The sequence below is a fragment of the Anomalospiza imberbis genome, chromosome 9, assembly GCF_031753505.1.
Source record: "Anomalospiza imberbis isolate Cuckoo-Finch-1a 21T00152 chromosome 9, ASM3175350v1, whole genome shotgun sequence".
Classification (NCBI taxonomy): Eukaryota; Metazoa; Chordata; class Aves; order Passeriformes; family Viduidae; genus Anomalospiza; species Anomalospiza imberbis.
In genome coordinates, this window is record NC_089689.1 from 28,025,998 (window position 1) to 28,049,900 (window position 23,903).

At 43.9% G+C, this 23,903-nt stretch overlaps 1 long non-coding RNA gene across 3 annotated transcripts in view; it reads left to right on the forward strand.

Annotated features, from left to right (window-relative positions):
• The window catches only part of LOC137478813 (uncharacterized), a 154,747-nt gene that overhangs the window by 67,186 nt on the left and 63,658 nt on the right, over positions 1–23,903 (forward strand). For 2 of the 3 annotated variants that reach the window (XR_011001808.1, XR_011001809.1), the window contains exon 4: positions 11,567–11,631. This is a non-coding gene — a long non-coding RNA (uncharacterized lncRNA). Of the gene's footprint in view, positions 1–11,566; positions 11,632–18,942; positions 19,042–23,903 lie in introns of all 3 variants that reach the window. The other variant, XR_011001810.1, reaches the window with a different exon arrangement.

Below are 23,903 nucleotides of genomic sequence, written 5' to 3' on the forward strand. Positions count from 1 at the left end.
TAAGGAAAGAACAGAAAAGTCAGGCCAGCTTCCAGACCTCAGGTTGCTGTTGCATTAGTTCTGTCTGGACTTGTGTAGTTCTCTTTTGACTCCTCTTATGATGGCCTTGAGACTGAGGATGGCTCTACAGCTCCAGATGTCCGAATTTTGTGCCGTTGCTGGAATCCTGTTTCAAAGAACAATCCTGTTTAAAAACCTCAGGAGAGGCTGTGCAAAGGAACAATGAAATGTCAGAAGAAAAGAAGTGTATTTTTATTTCAGCACTGAATTTCCTTTGGAAGGATCAGCCACTCTTGGAATGGAATGACTTACAGCTTGACATGAGGGTTTTATCATGTCCTCAACCTGATTTTAGTGTGGGCCACATCAGAACCAGGAGAGGTCACCAGCAAAGGTGGGCTGTGGTGCCTTCCTGAGGTAACAGTATGTGACCCTGGGGGTTTCTTTTGTCCTGTTTAAATTGAAAAAAAAAAAAAAAAGAAATCCAGGGGGAAAAGTGGGAGCTAAAACTTGGTGCATGTTTTTGTTTTAGAGGGAACACCTGTCTGGGATAATCCTTGGTTGTTTGCACTCATGAGAAGCAGGAAAGCAGCTCTATTTGCTCTGACTTCATTAGTGGCAGCCCAGCTTCTCAAATGAGCACAAAGTTTCTTTTTTTTTTTTTTTTTTGCCAGCTCCAAACAGATAAAATTACTACTTGGTCAATTCCTCATAACTTTTAAGGCTTTCAATCACAGCACTAAATGCTACTGTGCCCCAGCTCCTGCTTTTACTAAATTGTATTATGAGCACCTTAATCACAGTCTGTGCTGTCTGTAAAAGGTCGTCTTCCAAAAAACACATGATAACAGGGGTGAAGTGATCCTGGGCTTTTTTTTTTAGTCCGTTGGGAAAGAAAGGGCTTTGCAGAGAAGAAGATTAATAGTAAACAATATTAATCTAAATATATCTCAAGACACAAAATATCCCATTCCTTCAGGCTTGCCGTCTCAGGGGGTGCTGGCATTCACGGTGCTCCTGCGGCTCGAAGCCGGGCTGCTCCTCTGCCCAGCAGAGCTCAGAGCAGGGCTGCTTTTGTTATCGTTCCATGCTGAGCTGCAGCAGTACAGCCAGGTCCCTCGCTTGTGCTGCTTTTAGCAGGCGAGTTCAGGGCTCCCAGGATGAGATCCAGCTCAAGGGCAGAGCAGTGAACAGAAGCACTGGCAGGGACTTCTTTGAGCAAATTCTCCACAGCTCTGCCGAGGAGAAGCACCAGAGCTGGGTCTCACAGATGGATTAGTGCCCCTCTCCAGCCCGTGTCTGCCTCTCTACTTCTTTAATGATTTTTATAGGTCAAATATAAGTTGGAGGCAGCTTTTAAAGCCGGCAGCACTCAGTGGAGCGGAGCATCTGGCCGGCCCGGGGCCTTGGGGCAGGCAGGCTATCCTTATCACCCTGGCAGGCTGCCAGCCCCAGAGAGGAACCCATTAACGTCTGCCCCGCTGGCATTCCTGCCAAACACAAGGGATATCTTTTAAATAAACATTGGCAGTTCCCAGTCGGAGGAAAGAGAAAGGGAGTAGAGGAAAAACAATCCTTGACATTTCAGTGACTTTGCAGGGCAAGCTGACACCTGGTACCGCCCTTATCTGCGGCTGCTGGTGCAGAGCTGCAAACCAGCTTCTTCTCTCGGCCCTTTTGCTTTCTTTAAATAGAACTGGGAAGACTGATAATGGTAGGAGTAGCTTTCTTGGATGGGTATTCTTCGTCTTTCCTTTTTCCAGGCTAGGGAGACCCTGTGTTAACATCTGGCCTCCTGTTTTTCTCCCAAGTAGAGCAGAATAGCGTGGCAGCTTTCCTGCCTCACACTCTGCCAGCAGTATTTTTTTCCCACAGTTTCCCTCCCTGGTGGGTTAGAGACAATGTGGATTTACTTTCAGGGGGGCACTTTCCCACCTGATTTCCGATCTCTTCATCCATCAAACCGAGCAGCCACATGGATCTGCCAGGAGTCAGAGCAACTGGGGCTCACCCCATTCTCAGCATTCCTCGGGAAGGGCTTTTTCTGTTTGTTTCAACCATTGCACTTTTTTATTTTTATTTTTTTTTTTTTTTGTCTCTGTAGCCAAACTCTCAATGACAGCTTGAGGTTTATTTTTCCAGCTGTTATATTTTCCTTCATAGCAATAAAATTACTTGTTTGGATATTTCACTGTATCAATAAATGAGCTGTCGAGGTTTTATTTTTGCAGTCCAGTTAAGATCTGGAGTAGGATTCATTTGTTTGGAATGCAATTGGGAGACAGTAAAATATTTGCTGTTGAAAGAATAATATAGGGACAAACCTAGACTTTGCCACCCAGGTCTGAAACTGGGTTTCCTTTCTGCTGGTTTTGCCTTGATTCACTGATTGCACTGATGCTGCCTCAGTGTTCATCAGAGGGCATAAACTCTTTTATTTCATCTTTCTAACAAGTTAACTAAAAGATTGGACAGTAGTTTGAAGGATTTTAAATATCAATTGTAAGGATATTTTAGTGTTAAAGTCTCTGCTGCTAAGGACTTTGCAACTACTGCCTTGCCAAAAATTAATCAAAATTTCTATCTGTAATATATTGTATATTTATATTGAATTTGCAGCACTGTATTTTGCTTGCCTCTTTTCATCTGAGTGTTGAAGCTATTCCTATCTTTCTCCCAGTTTCAAAATAAATACCATCCCCACCCATGATTAAGCTTATAAGATTAGCACTATTAGTGAATTTTCTGCTGCAGCTACAAGTTTCCTCTAATGCTTTTACTTGTGTGTGGGATGGGGCAGAGGAAGCACCCTGCCTGCTGCAGGGCCTGGGGACAGGCTGACAAAGTGCAGAAAGCATTTTTTGACCAGATCCTCATTTTAGGGCATTAAGCTTTTATGTCTCAACACTTCCCTTTTTGAAGCATGGTGACATTTGAATATGTCAATGTGTTTTCAATGAAGATAACTTAATCACCAGCACTGGGAGCTTGTATGTCTCCTAATTAAATTGGAACCAATCTCAATCTCCCCAAACCAATCTTTGCTGTATTTTTAGTTCAATCTGTTGCTCCACCCCTGGCCAGCCTGTACATGGTAAACCTTCTGCTATTTCCTGCTCGGTTATTTAATGCTGGAGCCAAGCTACTTTCAGTTCCTGAAGCAGAACCAAGCAAATCAAATGTGGTTAGCATGGAGTTAACTGGAAACATTCCCAAAAGATAGCAGATTTTTTCCTAAACACATACTGATCCACCTACAGTGGAAAAGAAACATCATTTACAAATCATAGCCTCTTCACTCTGGGTAGCTTCTGTCTGGACACTTGCAGACCTTGTTGATAGTCTGTACTTAAAAAGGATTATCAACAAGACACTGTAGGCTCTTCACAAGCAGATTGTAATTGAAAATGCAGTGGAAGTCATTCAAATATTGCAACTAGTGTGTGAAAAGGGGCAAGAGAAGAAGTGTATCATACTGAGGGACTGCTTAAAATAGGTAAATGCATAGTAAGAAATTGTAGGTCCCTGTACTGGATTTAGGTGACACAATTATTGCTCTAATTTCATTGTTTTGTTAGACTATACCAACAGGGAGTGTTGTGTTTTTTTTGGTTTTTTTTTTTTTTGTTTTTTTTTTTTTTTTTGTTTTTTTTTTTTTTTTTGTTTTTTTTTTTGTTTTTTTTTTTTGGTTTTTTTTTGCTGGCCAGGGAGATCCCTAAATCCAGGTGTGCTCCAGTAAGGACAAAGGAGGCAGCTGCAGTTGCTGTGTGGGCTAATAAAACCCTTCAGTGGGCATGTTCAGCAGGGAGGAGCACTTCGTAGTCACGTCCATCTGAGTTCGAATCTGGAGCTGTTAACTGAGTTTAGATCAGTCTGAGAGACTTCTCCTCCAGGGGAAACAGTGTGGTTGCCCCCTGAAGTGTGAGGGTGAAGGGTAAATAAATACAGGATTGCTGCATCCAGTAGAGGCTATTGATTAGTGCCAGCTGAGGCCTGTGTCCTGCTTTCCCAAAAGAAATCCTGACACGTTCTCTGTGGAATACTCCAGTGGGTTCCTGTACAACTCACCTGCTTCCCTGGATGATAAAACTTGCAGGGCAGAGAGGATAAAGAAATGTCTGGATCTCTCCTCCTTTTCGACCTGTTCTTCCAATTAAGGGTAGAGGCCTTGAAGATAAAATCCCAGGTGTTTAGTGAAAATAAAAAGTTGAATACAGTGCAGAGGCCCAAGCTGTGTCTTCCTTTCTTGTGCTTCCCCCTCTCTCCCTCTACTGCAGTAGAGAAAAAACACTTACTAGACACTGGGGAATCCATGTAGGAATTTGTCTTAAGGGGCAAAATCAATAACAAATCCAGCTTCAGCAGTTCTTCTGTTCACAGGGTTAATTGTTTAAATAAAGAAATACAGTAATAGAGACATTCTGCTTCAGGCTTCTCTCTTTCAGACCCTGCAAGTATTTTCTAACCCAGATTTCAAGAACAACAATGTGTAGCTGTGCTGGAACAAGTGCTATTTTTAAGTTTCCTGTGGTTTGAGGAATTGTCAGATTTCTCTGTCTGAAGGATCAAGGGATCCAAAAAGCCAGTTCTGAGTTTCTGGTTTGAAGGTTGAAGGAATACAAAAATGAACAGACAGTGATTTTCTGCATTGTAGCAGATGAAAGAAAAGATGAAAGATCTCAGCCATGCTCCTGTCAATCCAGAGCAGCTCCAGCAACTGCAGACTTTAGTTCAATAAATATTATTTAACCTAGTTCAGGAAAATCCCTCCACTACAACAAAACAAGTTTTTCCACTCCTAGGGGTCACGACCGTATCTACGGAAGCAGCCCACGCTGATAAACTGTTGCACAACTGATACTGAGCAAGTCTTCAAAGAGCAAAACTGCACCAGCTGAGCTGGCTGTGTCTGGCAGGCCAGGCCAGGTGAAGTGATCTCATCTGCCCTCCCTGTGCTATTGAATTCCAGCCAGTTGTGCACAAGAGATGCCTTTTCTGGTGCAAGCAGAGCCAGGTCACATGCAGAGATCTGCCTATCCCATTGCCCATGGAAAGGTGCTGTCGGTCTTCCGGCTGCATCTGTGATGCTCTGAGGGTTTTTAGGCAGTAGTTGAAGCTCTGTTGGCTCTCACTGGAGTGGCTGCTCCTATGTCTGTGTGTTATCAGGCTTGCTATAACCTGTGTTAAAACCACATAATGAAAGTAAATCTATTTTTTGTTGTTATAACACCATAGGTGCTGTTTAGGGAGTTGATTTGCTCCCTGTGCCTCTCTTGTTTCACAACCAGCAGTGTCCAGGAACATCTTTCCTCTGTGTCTCTCCTGCCTATGCCCCACAAATATCAATAGTTATGATTAAATGTAAGAAACCACAGTGCCAGTACTTGTACAGGGGAAGAAGAGGACAGAGAAGAGGTAAGAGTTTGTTTTTATGCAGACTGAAACATCCCAGTAGCAGAAATGATGGCACTTACAGGAATATCACAATCTCCTGAATAATACAATTCCCTCACTGCCTGGAAACTTAACACTTAGGCAGGGATGCATTTGATCCTTGAGTAGTTGTGTAACATCTCAAATGGGTATGATTTTTGTTTGATAAACATCACATTTTATGCCTTACAATGCACTGATCCTAGAAACAGACTTAAAAATCTGATCTGGGAATGGTACACAAATGAGCAGTTGCATGGCTTATAAATTGTGGTGTGGCTTTACAATGCAAAATGACACATCTGGCATCTAGCTGAGAGGGCTTTTTCTCTTTTTCTTTTTCCTAGCCCAGAGTGCTTTCTCCAGGGGAAAAAAAAATATAAGTCAACTTGTCTGAAATAACATACTTTCAGTATTAGCAGTAAAGGCTATCTGTTCCCTGTGCAAGTGAAGAGAATATCCCATACACAAAAAGCACATTATGTTGTTGTCCAAAACAAAACTGGAAAATTTTAAGAACAACCACTGTATAATGTCAGATTATCACGGCGTCTGGTTTTGGGAGCCTTGCTCTCTTCTTTGAGGGTTATTATGCCAACATATGAAAGAGAAAACTAAATGGAAACCATGAAAGATATCATTTTCCTTTCCTCCTCCCCCCCCCCCCACACTTCTTTTCCTGTTGGGAGTGTTTCTGTTTGTCTGCATAAAACTTACCCATTCCAATCCCTAACTACTATTTAAGGTTGCCTGCCAGCCTGGGAAGTTGTTATGCAGGTTGCACTTAAATAGCTCACGTTTGACTGCAGAGCACCTGTTGGTTGACTTGGAGACAGTAAAATTCAGGGCAAAGGCTTCCCAAACACAAAGGGTTGCTTGTGGAAAAAGACCTTGTTGATCTTGGATGGAGTTATAACCAGCACTTGATGCCTTTAGTGGGGCATTGTATGCTGCACTAAGTCTGTACATGTGTTTCTGTGTGTGAAAAAACAACACCTGAGCTAAACAGAGAGCGCAGAGCTAACGGGCTTTCTTCAGGTGTGTTTTATGGAGCACTTTTGAAAGGGCTTTTTGTGCAGGGCCCTTGGAAACTCTTTTCAAAGCCCTGCTCAGAAGTGCCGGGGCCCGTGGGCCACCTTCCCGCTCAGGGCGTGCATCGTGTGCCTCACGTCTGCCCGGTGCAGACTTGGGGCTCTCAGGCTGGGTGCTCGAGGCCCTGAGAGAGCCTTGATGGGAGGTGGAGGAGCTTGAAGGAAAAGTTTTACAGCAAGGTGTTCTCTCCTTCTGCCAGTCCCAGTTCGTAGCACACACTGCTGCACCCTTAGCTCCTGCTCTTAGAGTCAGCTCTGTGTCCTGACTCACCCACTGCTGGGCTTGTGGCTCGTTTTGTGGGGCAAAGCCACGGGGATGAATGCCTTGTCAAGGCTGACCTAGAACAGAGACCAGGCAGAAAAAAGAATAAATTTAAAGAATAAAGCAGGGATTTATTAGGAGGCCTCCATGGATCCACCCTGGGCAGCACCAGAGCCCAGCCAGGGCTGCACCCAAGAGGAACCCAAATGGTCCCAAAATGCACGAGCGCTCCCGGGGGCTCTCCCTGGGATCAGCTCTGCTCCATGGGCACATTGCAGTTCATTGTCCCATTCCAGCTTTAGCCCGTGCAGCCCCATCCTGCTTGTTTTTCTCTCTCCAGCCCACGTTGTTTGTGCTCCTGGGCCTGAGGTTTGGATCATTTGTCCTTGGTGCCCAGCTGGAGCAGGAATTGTTTTGTCTCCCTGCTCTGTGCAGAGAGCTCACCATCCCCTCATGTGAAGCTCAGACCCCCACACTAAAGCAGCACAGAATGTGAAAATATAAAAGCTAAAACCTGAGGCATCAGGATAACCTTGGGAAGATCAAAACAGAATAGTTTGAAGAGACACATGGGCACAGTATTAATTTTCAATTACATTTAGGAATAATATTGACATTCGTTTGTTCTTTAAAGGAGCGCGCTCCTTTGGAAAGATAGAAAAGCAGAACTTTTCATGACAACACAGTTCATCTGTGAAGTAACTTGTTAATTTTCAGAAATTTTGCCTTAAAAAGCTACTCTAAAATGCTAATATCCATGAAGCTGTTCCCAGAAACCCAGAGCTCTCAAGAGTCTTTGAACATCTTTTTGTTTTGCTGCTTGGTTTTAGTTATTGGTACAATATGCACAGCATTGCCCAAAATGTTTGTGGTGAGCCAAGCCATGCCACCGTGTTTTTGGCAAACAGGAATATAATGAATGCTTGCAGCTTCTTTCAATGACCAGGGTGTCCTTCCCCAGCAGCTCTCAGGTGAGGCTGTTTGTGCAAAGGGAGATTCCATAAAATCAGGCAATATCTTGAGTTGGAAGGGGCAAACAAAGATCATCAGAGTCCAGCTCGTGGCCCTATTCTGCCAGGGGACAGGGCATCCTTCTCCATCCTCAGTGCCTCAAGGAGCCATGTAGGAGCTGGTAGTTATTTCTTACCATTTGAGTTACTTCAAACCTCTCCTTTAGCATTTCAACCACTGTGCAAGGCAGCACCTCTGCAACCTTGCTGAGTTTGGGATTTCCCACCACACACTCCCCCGTGCCTTTTACCCCCCTCCAGATGCCAGAACGAACATGATCCATGTGTTTGAATATCAGGCATCAAGGCTCAGCGTGAGGGAGAGCCAAGCACTGCGCTGATTGCAGGCAACAAACTGATCTTCTGCTGCAGTTTTTGTTTAAAACCTGATTATTTGTGCAGGCTGGATGCTGAAACATTTGGTTTGGAGCTGGGCAAGCAGAACTGACAAACTGGATGGTTGCCAATAAGAGAGGCAGAGAAAGGAGGAGCCCCTGGTATCACTGGAGTACTTGACTGGTCTTTTCAGCAGGTATTTTTCCAGTTCACAGCAGGCCCCTGACAGCAGAAAGTGCAGCAGCAGCAGCCTCAGCAGCGAAACCGTTACAATGGGAGGGAGATAAAGTGAAGGATTTGTTGGAGGGGCAGTGCCAGGAAACGGCTGAGACACCACATGACAGAGGATGTGCCCTCTGCAGCTCAGGGACTATTTACTCACAGGCGAGACTCCACCAGACTCCACCAAGGGCAGCCCTGGCGAGTTATTTGAATTACCTGACCCACTTGCAGTAGGAAGTCATTATAGAGATAGTAAATACCTACCCCACCCCTGCTAGGCAGACAGACTCTTTGCCAAAATGGTCTAGCTCAGCTTCTCAGAATATAAAATATTGTACCTTTCTAGTTGAAACTGGCACTGCAAAGACATCAGAAACTGCTGCTGTTCCAGTAAACTGCTCCATTTCTTGGCATTTGACCATTGTGGAGAGAGCTTCCAGGATTTATGTCTTACCACCACCTGGAGCACAAATAATACGCGAAGAGTAAGTTGGAAATTTTTCTTAAGGTGCAAATCTCTTGCTTCTCACATTGATGGGAAAAGCTCCCAGGCCTTCTGGCAGTCAGGGAAGTCGCCTGTGATGGAGATTCTGAGAGGAGCTTTACACAAGCATTCATTTGAAGTGTTAAACAGACTCCAACACAGTTTTTCCTAGACTTTTTTGTTTTACTTTCTTGTAGTGAAAGCTGCGACTAACTTAGCACACATAGCACAGAATCGCGGAGTTGCTAAGGTTGGAATAGACCTCTGAGATCATCAAATCCAACTGTCAACCCAGGACCACCACCCTGTTCATCACTAACGTGTCCTCAAGCGCCATATCCACACTTTTTGGAATACCTAATATGCTTGGTGAGTAAAGATTGTTAATTGATGGATGGATTTTAAAATTTCAATGAGAAGCTTGAAACATTATCTACAAGTTATAATTTTTTTTTAAAATCATGTTACTATTATAATAAATCATAACAGTAAATTCTTTCCCCCTTGAATCAATGAGATTTCAAGATCCATGGCACAATGCTGACCTTTAGCATAACCCTGCAAATTTTCACCAAAATAAGGTTCTAATCTTGCTTAGACCAGAATATAGTTGGAGAAAGTCCATTAAAAGACAAAAGATTTATACTAATGCAGCAAAGAGCAGGTCTGGGCCAAAATAGATATTAATTTAAGAGGACTTGCTTAAATTAGAATGATGATGGCCTTTGCTTGGACTGTAGGAACAGGTGATGACAGGAAAGGAAGAAGAAAAGAACTGGCATGTAATCTGCAGCACAAAGATCTCATCTTAATTTTCCTTATATTTTGTGAGATGTATGTGAGTCTTACCAAGGACTTCAGGCACTGAGATGCTGGGATGTGCTGTACAGTCCATACCAAGACAGAACAGAAACTGAAGTAAAAAATTTTAATTCCTTTAAAGGTCTCTGGTCAGAATTTAGGGGGTAATTCTCCATTTGAGAAACCCAGCAGATGAACTTGCTCATCCACTGCATGCTTGATCTGCCTGTACCCACCAGGCTCAGGTCGTGAGTGACTTCTCAGAGCACCACGTGCTCATGGCCTGGGTTGGGCTGGCTTAGGAGAGATCACAGCCAAGTTAAAAGGGATTTATTCTCCTGTTCTCAGGGGGGATTTGTCATCTTTGTGCAATGTTAAGACAATGTGTCATATTGGGCTCACCAAGGGGTTTAATGCACTACGGCAAAGATCTACAAGGGGCATAGGCACCAAGCTCTGAGGCTGGGATTCAGAAGCCTTAATTAAGGGTCTCTTGCTCAGTGGTTTGGGAAAATTCAGTGCCTACTAATGGGATTCACATGTACCAGTACCCTGAGTGCAGGCATTGAGGTAGGGAGCTGGAAAAGTACTGAAGAAAAGGATGTGTTTCTGCGCTTTGGTTGGTACCTCAGGTCCTTTCTGGGATCTGGCCCTGAATGCTGATGCTTTATGTGCTTAGAGTTGCACTGAGTTTCCTTAAGGAAACAAATCATACCAAATTTGTTTTTTTGGTTTGACACTGCTATTAAAGTAGAAAGCTGAACACCAAACTGCTAGAGAGGCCCAGAGCTAAACTGGAGCCACAATTCCCTTGTTTCCATTCTAGTTTTGAACGCCCTTCATCAACTAATCACTGCCTGGCACAGTATTAAATTTAATCACTGAACTCCAAAACATTGTAATGTGTCTACCTACTCCATGGTTCCATTTGGATGGAAATTTTCTATCTCGTTTAAAGACTATTAAAGCCCTGCCTTTCTTGCTCAGAACAAAAGGGTATTGTTGGATTTGTTTTTCGTTAGGTTCGTATTCAACAAAAGATGATTATTCTGTCTGCTCAGTGCTGAGATCCCTGTGAACATGTAGACATCCTCTCTACTTGCTTTTCTTTCCCCTGGCTGACTACAAAATAGAAACATTTCCTTCTCACAGAAGTGCACGGTTGAAATGCACAAAAGCAGATGTTATTTATCAAAACTTTCAAGGTTTTCCGAACACAGGTATTAATTAAAAAGTTGATGTGGAGCATAATTGAATAAAGAAGCAGCGTTGCAAGGCACAGCAGGAGAAGCAATGAGATTAATACACATTTATGATTAAGAGTTCATCTTTTGTGAAACAAAAACTGTTGTTTCAGTAAAAACCTTTTGACCTTTAAAGAGTGACGTGGCAAACCCACAAACATGGAGTTGTTTGTTTGGTCCCTATTATTGCCATCACGCTGTAACCTAGGGAGAAAAGCTTTTTTGATCCTCCTGTGAGCAGGAGAGCAGGATTCTTGCTTTTGGAGAGATCACAGCCCATTCACAGTGGGTTGACTTTTAAAAGACCCATTTATTGAGTGACGCAAGGTGCAAATTATGACTCATTCTGCTTAGGTTAAGTTTGTGAAAAATCAACCTAGATTCATCTCCTGAGCACCTACACAGCTGCTTAATCCATTTATTATCTCTGGGGTCCCATTAACCCTTTGAAAGGAGGAAAAGTGATCTCCAACACAACCCAGCCAAACTGATGTTCTTATCCAAGGAGTTGAAGTTTTTTCTCTTATCAGATCTAGAGAGGGGCAGATTTTCTTCTCCCTGGCCAGGATTAGATCACAGAGTGGCTCAGCAGCCAGAGTTTGAACATTTCCTCCCCTTCCAACAGCCCTCACAAAAAACCCATGGAGTGCTGGTGTTTGCTGATATGTGACACAGTTTTCCAGGCCTCACCCAGATGAACCAGATGCTCTTCAGTGTCTGAGTCCTCTAATGATCTCGCCATGGCACTGTAAGTAATTGTTCATCATAAACAGCTTTTTAAGCAGAAGTGTGCTGCTAGTCCAGCATGTTTTGTTAGCTGAAACATCTCCTCGTCTTTCCCACTCGTGTCACAACCTATTTTCCCTGCAGATTTGAGGGCTTGGGAGCAGTTTTGCTGTGTTTGCAAGGCCTTTCAAAGGACAGAACCACCTCTTCACCTTCTCCACCCATCTCCTCCCCCGTCTTCCCTCCTTTCAAAGGGAGAACACCAGGAAGTTTGGACATTCAGATGTGGTTCCTAAACCTGTGTCAATGAGGAAGGTCTCCTGTGCTGCTGGAAATGGTGTGCAGCCACTGGTTCCTGTATTTCAACTCTCCTTCCTCTCAGGAAACCCAGAGTCCAAGGGAAGGAAAACCCTAAATGACCCTTGTACAGGTCATTGCAAAAAGTGGTGGTTGCTTAAAAAGGGTGTTACCTTGTGTGTGTGGCTTCATTTCTCCACCTATCCCTCTTGTGCACATTTTACAAATAGTGGCAGCTGTTGCAGACTGGCATTATGGAATGGACACTGAGAAATGGAAGTGTGTCTTTCTTTGACCCCATGTTTTCAGTCCTAACTCAGCGCAATTTTCCTTTCCTGGTAATAAGGCTGGGCTAGAGGAGGGATTTTACCTCCTCTTGTTACTGTGATTAAACACTGCAAAAAGCTTTTCTCCAATGTTGAATCAAATGCTGAAATTAATTTACTTCCTCTCTGTTCATAAATACTGTGTGTCAGCCCTCTGCAAGCCACAGTTTGCTAACCTACTGCCAGAGATTCCTGCAGAGAGGAAGTGGCAAAATTGCATGTAAGATTATTTACAGAAAACTAATGTGAACATTGAAAATGAACATTGGCCAGATACCTGTCTGTGTCTTTACTCAGGGAACACTTATTACCCTCTGACTTTCATGGTCAATCACAACTAAACATAAAATGTGAGTTTCACAGCCCATGTAGGAGATTGGAATTGAGTATAAAGATATATATGCTGTTGTTTTTAAGCCCATAATAAAACTTACTGAATATCATGAATAATAGATGCATTTAAAGGAAATTACGATCTGCTCCTGTTTAATCTTTGAAAGAAAAAAACCCAACAAATTAGCTTATAAATTCTCTAATGGTTTATTCTTTAGGGCAGAACAATGGAGGCTTGGTATGAAATTCACTGGAATCAATAAAAAGACCCTCATTTTATGCCCCAAATTGGTAATCCACACAGAAGTCTGTTATGGCAGCTGCCACCTTTACTAACACACCAGGGTTCAGCCCGGGTTCCTCCAGGCCTGCAGCAGTAATGGCTCTGAAGTCTGGCTGGAACAGCCTGCCATTCCCTGTGGATCAGCACAGAGCTGGACCTGTGACATGCACTCACCTGTGCCTTACGTCAGTAAGTCTACAATGTGCTGTTCCACTGGCAGCTCTTGTAAATGGAACTGAGAAATCGGCGGCGTTGTCGGCCCGTGCCACTGCTGAAACGTGATCCAAGGCTCAGGGAGGTTCCAGCTGGGATCTCGCCCCTTGCTCATGAACGTACATTTATGTTCTTGGGATGTTAGAGCTCCTTCTACATGGGCAAAAATTGTAAAAACAAAATGAACAGCGTTCTCTGTGTACAGCGGAGTTATTTAAAGTGCCTGAGGGTTTGAACATAAGCAGACACTGTGTTCACGTACAATACGAGCAGGACTTCTGGGTTTTGGCATTTAAAATGACAATTAAAAATACAGCAGGCATGTTTCAGCAACTTTACGGGTTGCCATAAACATCCAGAAAAGGATTCGCTGTTAGGATTGTTTTCTCTTTTTTGTGTTCTACCTGAGTTTTCAGTGTGATGTGTTGTAACACAGCACAAAACTAAAGGGCAGAAGGTGTCTCCTGCATTGGAAACCGTTGTACATCAAAAAATGCTTCTTTGGGAGAGTCAGAGTTTACAGACTGTTTGGCTCTGTTCAGGTAATTGTTTTAGCTTCCTGGTCAGGAGTTTTCTATAAAACCTTGAAGAGAGAAAGCCCCAGAGAGATCTGGGAGAAGACTTTTCTTCCTCAGCAAGGAAACAAACACAATAGACTCAAAATCGGTCCCTGGCACAATTCTGGGTACCCTGCCACTACCTGAATTTTCTTAGAAATATTTACCACAGGAATGACATTTCTGCATAGTCAGGCAGCTCTTACCACTGTAGGGGCCTGACAACTTGCCAAGGACTGGGAATTTACACTGTACCCTGTTGTGTTTTAGGCATTAAGGTGAGAAGAAGAACCTGAATCTCAAGTTAAGCATTTAATTACAAGGCCTTTCTTCCTCAGTAATTTTTGCCTGCCACTTGTAAACCTTTGGCAAAAAGAATTCCCCAGCTTCTTCATCTTGTAAACCTGTAAACCAAAATAATGTCTTACTAATCAACACCTAAAGCTCCAAAATGCTTTGAGATGTTGTTGTGATATTTAGTGGCATGTCCCTGAGGATGGTCAGCTCTTTCCAAGCCTTAAAATGGCAGAAAAAGCACAGTTTGTTGTTAGATAGTTCTGAAATCCATCTTTTGTCTTTGGGACACTTTAGCAATGTTTCTTTCTGTGCTTGTATTGAAACCTCACAGCCATCCCCTGGCCACCTAAAGATGCTCAGCCAAAATAAATCCCCTGCAGCTTCCCTGGGTTTTTCTCAGTCCCCTCCTCACCACAGGGGTTGTGTGGCTCCTCTTTACTGAACGCCAGTGCTGGGGCTGTTTTTCAGGACTAAGTGAGAAGTAGGTTCCTGCCCTGAGTTAAGCAACACTCCACGTTAGTGTGCCAGTGTCTCAATCAAGGCAGGAAGAAGTAAGGAAACTGCTTTATCCTCCTGAGTGCTCAAACCAATCCCCAGGGACTGGGAATGGACATCTGTCAGAAAAGAGGGAGATAGAAGGTATCTTAGGGCTACATTTGTTTCCTGTGGCTGTGCCTTTGGTTTGTTTTATCCCTTTCCTCTCCCCCTTACCACAATCCAGGACTGTGTATGAGCTCTTTTCTCCCCTTTACCTTTGTTTTATTTCCTTTACTGAGGCAATAATTTTGCAATCTAAGGGATTCAGAGCCAATCCCATTCTCCGTTTCTATCTTGCTGTCTCTTTTTCCTGACCCTGCCACAGCTGCAATGCCACGCTGTGAACCAAAACTCAAAGGTCCTTTTTGTTTGGTCGATTTTTGCTTTGCATTCCTTCCCTTTCCCTTGCATTCCTGCTCAGTGTAGCCCTAGCAGCTCGTTCCCCTCATGTGGAGCATCAGGCACATCCCCCAGGCCTCCTGCTGAAACCTTTCCCTCCCTGGAACATGACCTTGTGCTGGATCTCACCCCTCATGCAGGTGCTCAGCACAGAACAAACTTCTAGTCTAGTGAAGAGCTATTTCAGGGGGTGAAGTGGGCATGAGATAAGGTACAGTTTTAACACTCGTCCTTTATCCAGGGCAAATTGGATGTTAACTATAGTGACACTGCTGTGATGGACAGTCTTTCTAGTTCTGAGTGTTATGCAACAGCAGCTGTGTGACTTCTTCATCTGTACAATCAACCTGAAACTGTCTCAATTAAATCACACTCGTAATTGCTGCTAGCACGAAAAGGGGGGAAAGCAGCTACAAGAGGGCTCCAAAATCCTGTCTCTGACTCCTGTCCCTTGGTGAACATTGCCAGTAGCTTCTCTGGTGATGGAGACCTGGAGCTCACTGAACATGGAGGAGCCGAATAATCCCTTTCACCTGTTGTACACCCCAGGTTTGTTCCTTGCCTGTCTTTGCCCAAGCCAGTCACGACCAACAGAACTTCAGCTCTTTGGCCAAGTGTGTCACAAGCCACTGCACCTTAGTCTTGGCAAATTTATCTTGCTGTTCCAAAAATTCCTCACACTCCTTGGCATTTACTCCTCTGGGTATTTGTAGACTGTTATGTCTGCCCTTACTTGTTTAACCATTTAGCTGTGTCCTCATAAGTCATCCCCCCTCAGCTCTTTAGCTGGGCTCCCTGCCTGTGCTCCTAAGTGTGAAAACTCCAGCCTGAGCCCCCCTTTTCCACATCTGCTCCCCACAGGATTCTACTGGTGGCACAAAGTCGTTGCTCAAGCCATGATTTCATTCCTGGCTTGTTGCATGGTCCCTTGCTGAGCAAAGGATCTCTGGTTCTCTGCAGCAGTTCTCTGGTTTTATTTCTCAGGTCCTCCCACATTCTCCTAAGACTTGTTCCACCTCTTCCCCTGACTTAAAAACCCCAATTCAGGCTCCTTGCCCCTTGTCCCCAAGAGCACAACTTCAGGGAGTAGCAGAGGCAGGGAATATCCCTGCAGTCCTTCTGTTTCCACTTCCTTCACCCCTCAGTCTTTCCCTGCAGCCAGAATCCATTTCCAGGGGAGCAGGGCAAGGAAGAATAACGGGCTGGATTCAAACCTCCTCTTCCCAAATGTGTGGCAGGAGCTGGTGGCCACGGAGCTGGGCCACAGCACGGGAAATTCTGGCATTTTTGCCCCCTCCTGTGGGCACCTGTCTGCATTCTTGGAGTCTGGACTTAACACGTACACATTTCAGGAGCTTTGTGGTGAGGACAGGATATGCTGTTGATTAAGGCATCTTGGAAGCTATCTGGATCTTAAATCAATTGCCACAAAATATTACCAGGAAGAAGAGAACGCTCCAAAAGGTGTGTTTATCCAGTTTATGAGGACACTTACAAGGACTACGGCAAGGATTGAAAATAATTAAGAGTTGTGTAAGGCACAGGAATTACTTCAGAGTCCAAATGAGGCTTTGACTTTTAGGGGAGAAGAAAGGAACTTCTTGTGGGCAGATTTGCCCATAGCTACTTATTGCAAACTTCCTTTTACTTTTTTGTTACATTTTTGTGCGTGGTTGCAGCCACAGATACGAGAAGGACCAGAGAGATCCCTAATCTGGCACAGGGTATCATCCAATCAGTTTAGCATGTTGTACCATCACGTGCAAAGTACAGTGCCGTTCCCTTTTCAGCTGATCAAAATTTGGAAGTTGCAAAATGATCACTATAACAAGAGACAGGATGGGGTGGAAGACATCTCTTTTCCTAAAAGCTCAAAAACTCTAGACAAGCCTCCAGTCTGTGCCATGTTTCCTTCCTACTTGCACATTCATTTTATCTCCTCCACTCTCATCTCCCTTGTTCCTGTGTTAGCTGGGGCTGATCCCTGCACTGAGGTCTCTTTTTCAGGGCTCTTCCACCTCCAGCTTGGAAGAATCACCCATTTGCCCTGTGGCAGAGGAAGAATTCAGTTCTGAATTTGGGATGATGTGTGGAAAAGCTACTTTTGTTTCACCTCTGAGCCCCAGAAACACCTTTTAAAACTCTGAACACGAGCAAGAGGGTCCAATATGACCATGAGTTAAGTTAAATTGCACCTGGGAACTTTAGTCTTGTTTAATGGTTTTGTTCAATTATTCTACTTATTGATTTATCTTTACATAAACATAAAAATAATGCAATCTTTCTCCTCTAAAATAAAGGAGATTCTTATAAGAAATTCAAGTCTCTGCATGTTTTTTTTGTTTCTGTGACTGTGCACATGCACTTTTAAAATTTTTTTAAATAACTCCCTTAGCCACATTTTCCCCCCTCTGTTTAAATCTCTTCAGACATAAGGCAAGTACAGAGGAAGAACTTCAAGTGTAAAAAAGAAAAATCTTGTTCCTCCCTCAGATCTCCAAAATCATGGCTAAGTGTTGCACGTTTATTTAAGCTGTTGTAGAGAAAGCCACTGGTGTTCAGCAAATTATATTAGATTTTCAAAACCTTGGTAATGGCTTTTGAAATTTGATTTTCTGTGTCCCAGATAAGAAAGAAATACAATAATCCACTGGGAATTGAGGGTCTTTCAGCTCTGCCTGGTTAGTAGTTTAGTAAAAGTTTAAATATTTATTCACCAGGAAAGGTTAGTCCCTGCCATGCCATCTCATGCTCTGCTACAGGGTTTTATGCTCTTTTTCTGGGCCTTTTTCACCAGGTCCATGAAGTCTGACTTCTCTTACTGGCTTCTCACTGTTGCAGTCTGTATTGATCATGCTGGAATGAAGACCTCTACAGAAGGTCCTGGAAATCTGTGCTTTAAGTATTGAGTGTGTCCCTGCATGGGCTACACACTCATCAGACTAAGCCAGAAACAAAGCTGAAATCTCTTCTGAAAGTGAGGTTGAGTGTTTAAAATGAACCAGAGGAGATCTCTCACAGAGATGTCCACATCATCACCACCCTCTTCTTCAAAAAGCATGAAAGTTGAATGAGGTTGTCTGATAGAAACCGGTTCTGCACTGGTATTGCACAAACAAATGTGGGAATGCTGCAGAATTGATTGGGATCTGCAGAAATGGGCTGTGATCCCTGTGGCCTCCTCATGAGCTGTGAGTGCCTTACAGGAGGAAACGCGGGGCCAAGCTAAGAACCTTTGTGTTGGCTGTGTGAAACACTTCCAGCTTTCTCTGCTGGGGAAACATGGAATCCTTGGCTCAGGGTTGATCCTGTGAAATGGCCTCATGCCCACTGACTCAGGGCACGGCGTATAAATTGGGTAAGCAAAAGCTAATTACCTCCTGTACATCATCTCTCCTCTCGAATCCTGTGGGCCATTTCAACCCATGACTGCTTGCATGTCTTCTCATTTACATTTGATCCAGCCTCCACAGAAGGCAGTAGGAGTTAATTTTCTGGTTTTCCTGGGAAAGGAACTGAGCTCTGTCCTCAGTGAGTGACTTTCTCTGAGCAGATGGGTGTTGCTGAGCAGTGCAGTCAGAGCAGGAGCTCTGCAGGAGCCATGGGCTGATGGCAGTTCTGCTGGGGCTGCTCAGGAGAAGGCCCTTGGCAGACCCATCCTCTCTCAGAAGCAGAAGAACACATTTCTGTGGCTTGCTCTGCAAACACCTTCCCCTCAGAGATGGTGCATTTAGAGCAGCAAGAGTGGAGGGAAGTGTAAGAGGGTTTATCTTCCCAGGCCATTTCTAAGCAGTAAAAAAAGAGCAATTAAGAATTCAGCTGACTTATCCATTAAATATAATAGATTTTAAAAGCCATGACTTTTTTTTTTTTTTAGTAAAGATGCACTTAGAAACACTCCTTTTTTTTCAAAACACAAGCTTACACTGTGAGTTGTGGGCACAAAATTATTACTACTTCATACCTGCAGTTGAAAAAGGAACCATGTACCTCTGGATGTCAAATGTGGCTTTAATCTGCTTCACAGCTTGTTTTGTTTTGTTTTTCTCTGTTTCATTTCCCTTTGCGGTGTTAAACTCTGACCCTGAAAGGTGAGGAAGTGAAGGAAATGGAAGAGTGAAATTTGGGGAGTCTGAGGCAAAAAAGCCAAAGGAACCATGGGACAGCCTGTCTGCTTGAGAGATTGAAATGTAAGTGGACTCCTCAAATTAATTAGTTTGGAACCCACTCACTTATGGATGTGGAGTCCCTTAAGCATGAGACTTACATGATGTCACCGAGATGGCATTTGGGGCTGATTTATGTTGGCACAGGAGTGGCCATAAAGTGCACATGTGTGCCCAGAGCAGCCCCTTTTCAAACAGAGCATGTTTATAGAAACAGGAAACGTGGCTGGAGCAGGAGCACCCCGAGCCACTGCTGTGTCAACAGCATCACAAATACAGGTATCCAGGATCTGCAGCCTGCCTGCATTTTCCATGGATTCCCACTCTGCTCTGTAGCCTGGAACACAGTTACAAGAGATTAGTGGTTGGTGGATGGAGGAAAAATGACTTATTAGGTGAAATTTGCTCCACTAAAGATGAGTATCTGACCAAAAGCCACATTCCACATTTTAATCCTTTTCTTTCTTACTCTGTCTAATCCATGGCTGATATTTCACAGTGATTATCACTCTCTTTTTTATCCTCCTCGGAGAATGAGGACACATTATATTAATTATATCTGATTCTGTAGTCCCATATTTTATCTTAATAAAGTATGTGATTTCTATCTGAATAAATCTGAAGCCTTCAGGCCATGTTCAGGGTACTGTAAACTCTTCACAGTTCTTTACACTACAATAGAAACAGTTAAATATATACAAGCACTTTTAGGAGACAGAAAAGCACATATAAATGAAGATCCAAAATTGCAGAGCAGTTTTCTTGACTGAAAAAACCATACTCTCTGATTCCTCAGATGCATTTATTTGCATGTTCAGTCTTCAACCTGTTCTGAGTTGTGAGGTGCTATAAATATACACAAATAACCAGCTCCATGGTCTGTTTGGATCTGCTGTGCCTGTAGTGAACTGAGAGGGGTTTCATGCTCCCAGAGCTCAGTGTTTTGTACATAAAGCAGGCTCCTCTAAGTTTCTAAGGAGAACCAACAATGCAGGGGAAATCCTTTTTCTTATGTGGTTTAAAACCCTCTTTTTCTCTTCCTCAATCTGAAAAATCCTTGTTTTGGTAGTGAAACAATTCAGGAGATTTTTTAGGGCACATCTGATGTTAGGAGTTGGAAGAAAGAAGATCTTCCTGTTGTCTTGGAGAGGAAATGCATGTGACTCCTAAAGCCCAGAATGCTGTGTCTATGAAGATTAACTTGAAACAGGAATCCATAATTATTCTTTTCCATGGATATACTTTACTCTTACACCTTTAGAGCTGACAGGAGGAGTAAGCCCTGCTCCCAGGAGCACATCTGTAGCACAGAGAGTGACAGCACTAACCAGGTAACTCTGAGAGCCTGGACTGTGCCCAGATTTTACTGAAAAGCAGCAGCAGCAGCTGTGTTGGAGCTCTTGCTCAGGGGATGTAGATAATCTGGGTCTGACTGAGTAGGCCATGGGACTAGGACTGGTGTATTACACACTGAAGACTTACATTCCCTGTGGAGATGACCTGGGAAAGTATTTCTATCAGGGAAATACAGTTCCTTCATCAAGTATCCTAGGACTTGTTTATTTACTGATTGCAAGTCAGATAAATTTGTCAAAACATTTGTAACCTGCAGAATGAAAAGCAGAACCAAACAACCTGCCCTTGGTGTTTTATTGCAGGAATTATTTCATGTCTGATTGCTGAGTGTAGCACTCAATGAATATCCTGGCATGGTCACTGCTATTGAGGAGCTGTGATGCTCTGTTGGACTGGGACTGGGGTGTATTTTTCTGCTTTTTATTGGAAAATTGCTTGCAGGTAAAGGCTTTATTTGAGTTCCCCTTTGCTGTTTCATTTCAGGGCATGCTGGTGTGTTTGGGACAAGATTAGAACAGAATAACAGGAACGCTTATCAGAAGGATTGGGAAACAGATACTGTAGTGCTGAGTGGGTGTCACGGGGGAGGGATTTTAGCTTCCCTGGATTAGTGCCCAGCACAGGGGTAGATGTAGGAAAAATCATGTCGGCAGAGAATTGCGTGTTGAGAGTCTGTGGGTGTGAGCTGAGGACGCCCCACAGCAGCCTGGAATCCCATCTCTGCTGTCTGGAACTGCAGGAACAGGCAGCTCAGGAGCTGTGATGGCTGAAAGGGCTGTGTTCCCTGTCAGAACAGTGTCCATGCAGGCCTCGGATGCAAAGAGATTTGTTTGTTAGAAATCAGAACATCTCTTTCCCAAAGGTAAGAAGCACAAGATTTTCAAAGTTCTGCAACACACTTCAGCTGTTTGGGAGAACTGTTCTCCTTCAAGCTCAGCACTTGTCTCCGACACTGCTCACTGTTCCCATCTCACAGAGATCACTGCCTCTGAAGGACTTACAGCAATGCACTTTACTGGGATGGGGAAGAGCTGCTGGCTCTAGCAGCCAGTTTGGCACATTGATAAGGGTTCTGAAAATTAGGAAGTCTCTGAAGATGCATGTTAGAAGGTTGCTGGGAACCAGATTTCTTATTTTTGTGCCTTACCTTTCCCCTGAAATACAAGCTGTGGTGTCCATGTGCGTATTTGTGGAGTAGGAGTGTGGTTTTAACACGAAGCTGGCCCCTAAAAAATTCTCAGACTTTACAAACTTTTATACAAGTGTTTGTGCCCCCTGTGTGTACTTGAAATTAATGGACATGATGCACACAGAGCCATCAGAACAGGATATGAAACAGGAACCTCTGGAGTGAGCGTGAGCCGGACGCAGATGTAAAAGTCTTCAGGAGCACACGCTGCTTGCTGACGTTTGTCAGAAAGGGGTGGCCCGGAATCCCAGCCCAAGCAGATGTGTTGCAACAGGCACAGGAAGAGATCAGTCTTAGTGTCCCCTGATGGCTTCTCCTGGAGATTTGAGGCCATGCCAGCTTTTGTCTGAGATCCAGCCTGGATCTGGAATGAGGCGTTTCTTCCCAGACGTGATGTGTTCGTGTTTTGGTGTCTGTGAAGCAAAGACTGGATGTGAAACTGGAAGGGGGAGCGGCAGCTTCTTGTAACTTGTAACTTCTTTCTATTTGCATAAGAATTAGCCAGAGGAAGAAAAATATTTGTGCTCTTTTTGGATGTGAAGTGTAGAACCTGAAGGGATTCGCACTGAGATTTCCCAGCTGTGCTGTCATGGAGGTTTGCAGCCCACACTGCAAGTTCACCCCAGAGCATCTTCCACAGTGATCACCTCCAGCCTCTGGTCCTGTGTGACCTCTTCCCTTTCCCCCTGCCCTCCCCCACATCCTGGCATGTTCTTTATCTCTGATACCCCTCATCTGACCCCTCCATTGCTGGTCTCACAGTGTCTCCTCCAGAAGCTGGACAAATCGACAGGTCTGTCAGGAGGTGCAGGAAGGGACCCTGGGGTTATCTCAGTGTGCAGGTTATCGAAGGGTTGCTCTCAAGAAATGTATCTGGGAGCAGTGCAAGTCATCCCAAGCTTGGAGACAAGTGGAGGCTGGGCTGGTGAGTTCCTGGGGACCAGCTGTCTTGTGGCTATGGGGAAAAGTTGAGAGCTCTGAAAATAGGGGTGGAGGTGCCCTAAAGGCAGAAAGAGGTGCCTGAGATTGAGAAATGTGGAAAGAAAGTTATTGTTTTGGTATGCATTTGGGGACTTGGAATTGGCTTCCTCTGCAAGGAAGGGCTTCCTGTAATTCTTTGACCGGTTTTATACCCAGAAGGGAATTCTTTGGCACTGGATTCAATGCACACATGGGATTTCACTTTGCAGTGAGGCCGCCCTGTGACAAACCACCTCCAAAATGTAATCAGCAAAGTTTTCCTCAGGTGCAAACTCTGTGGCTGCTTCCACGTCGCACTCCTGCTTGCTCATTCCTCGTCTGGTTTGTCAAAACTTCACAACATTTAGGCTGCTTTTCCTTGCAGTGCTGAGTCATTCTCTGAATGGAGTAAGAATTAAAGGGTTTGTTACTGTAAATTTTGCTAGCCTCTGTCTGAAATCCAAGTGAGAAAAACTGCAATGTCAGTTCGCTCAGAAATGAGCTTTTAAAAGAACCTTTGTCCTCGATTCTTTTATGTGTAACACTTGCACATATTTTGTTTTCTCTGTCACTTGTGGTCTCTTTAATTACACCACGGGAATCTGAACCGGGGCAGGATCAGACACAGAAGAAGCATGACCAAAGGAAAACAGAAGTTTTATTGGTTTTAAGTAGATTTTTCAATCTACGAGGTGACTTTCCTGAAAAGTCACCCACCCTCTGTTTGCAAAGGTTCGTTTGCAGCCCAGAGCAGCTGTGACTGCCCCATCCCTGGAAGTGTCCAAGGCCAGGCTGGATGAGGCTTGGAGCAGCCTGGGATAGTGGAAGGTGTCCCACGCACATATGGATGAACTTCAAGTTCCCTTCCAACCCAAACCATTCTGGGATTCTGTGATTTATGTCCAGGACACACCAGTGCATACAGGGGCTGGTGGGGCACGTATGTGCTGCAGCCTCTTTGCTGGGTACAACCAAAGCCATAATTTTAAGGATTATCCTCATGCACACAGAGGAAAATTCAGTTTTCAAAATTCTTTACTGGTGATGAAACATAAGCCAGAACACTGTTGGGTTTTCTGATGTCAGTGTGAGCTGATGGAGTTGGCAATAAGAAAAATTATCCTTCAATTATAGGCTGAACATATTTTTAAAAAGTCACTGAGACATAGATGGTATGGAACCCCATATTACTATTATTATACTCAGTAAAAAAAGAATCCATAAACTCTTCTCTCTCCTCCCTCCTCTGTTAAAAAATTAGTGTCTCTGTCACATGTAAGAGCTGTACAAGTAACAGGAACAAAACATGTAGGTGTTCTGAGCAAAGTCATTAAACAACATTTGTTGAGCACACCGAGTTCTGGACTAATTCATTCTGTAG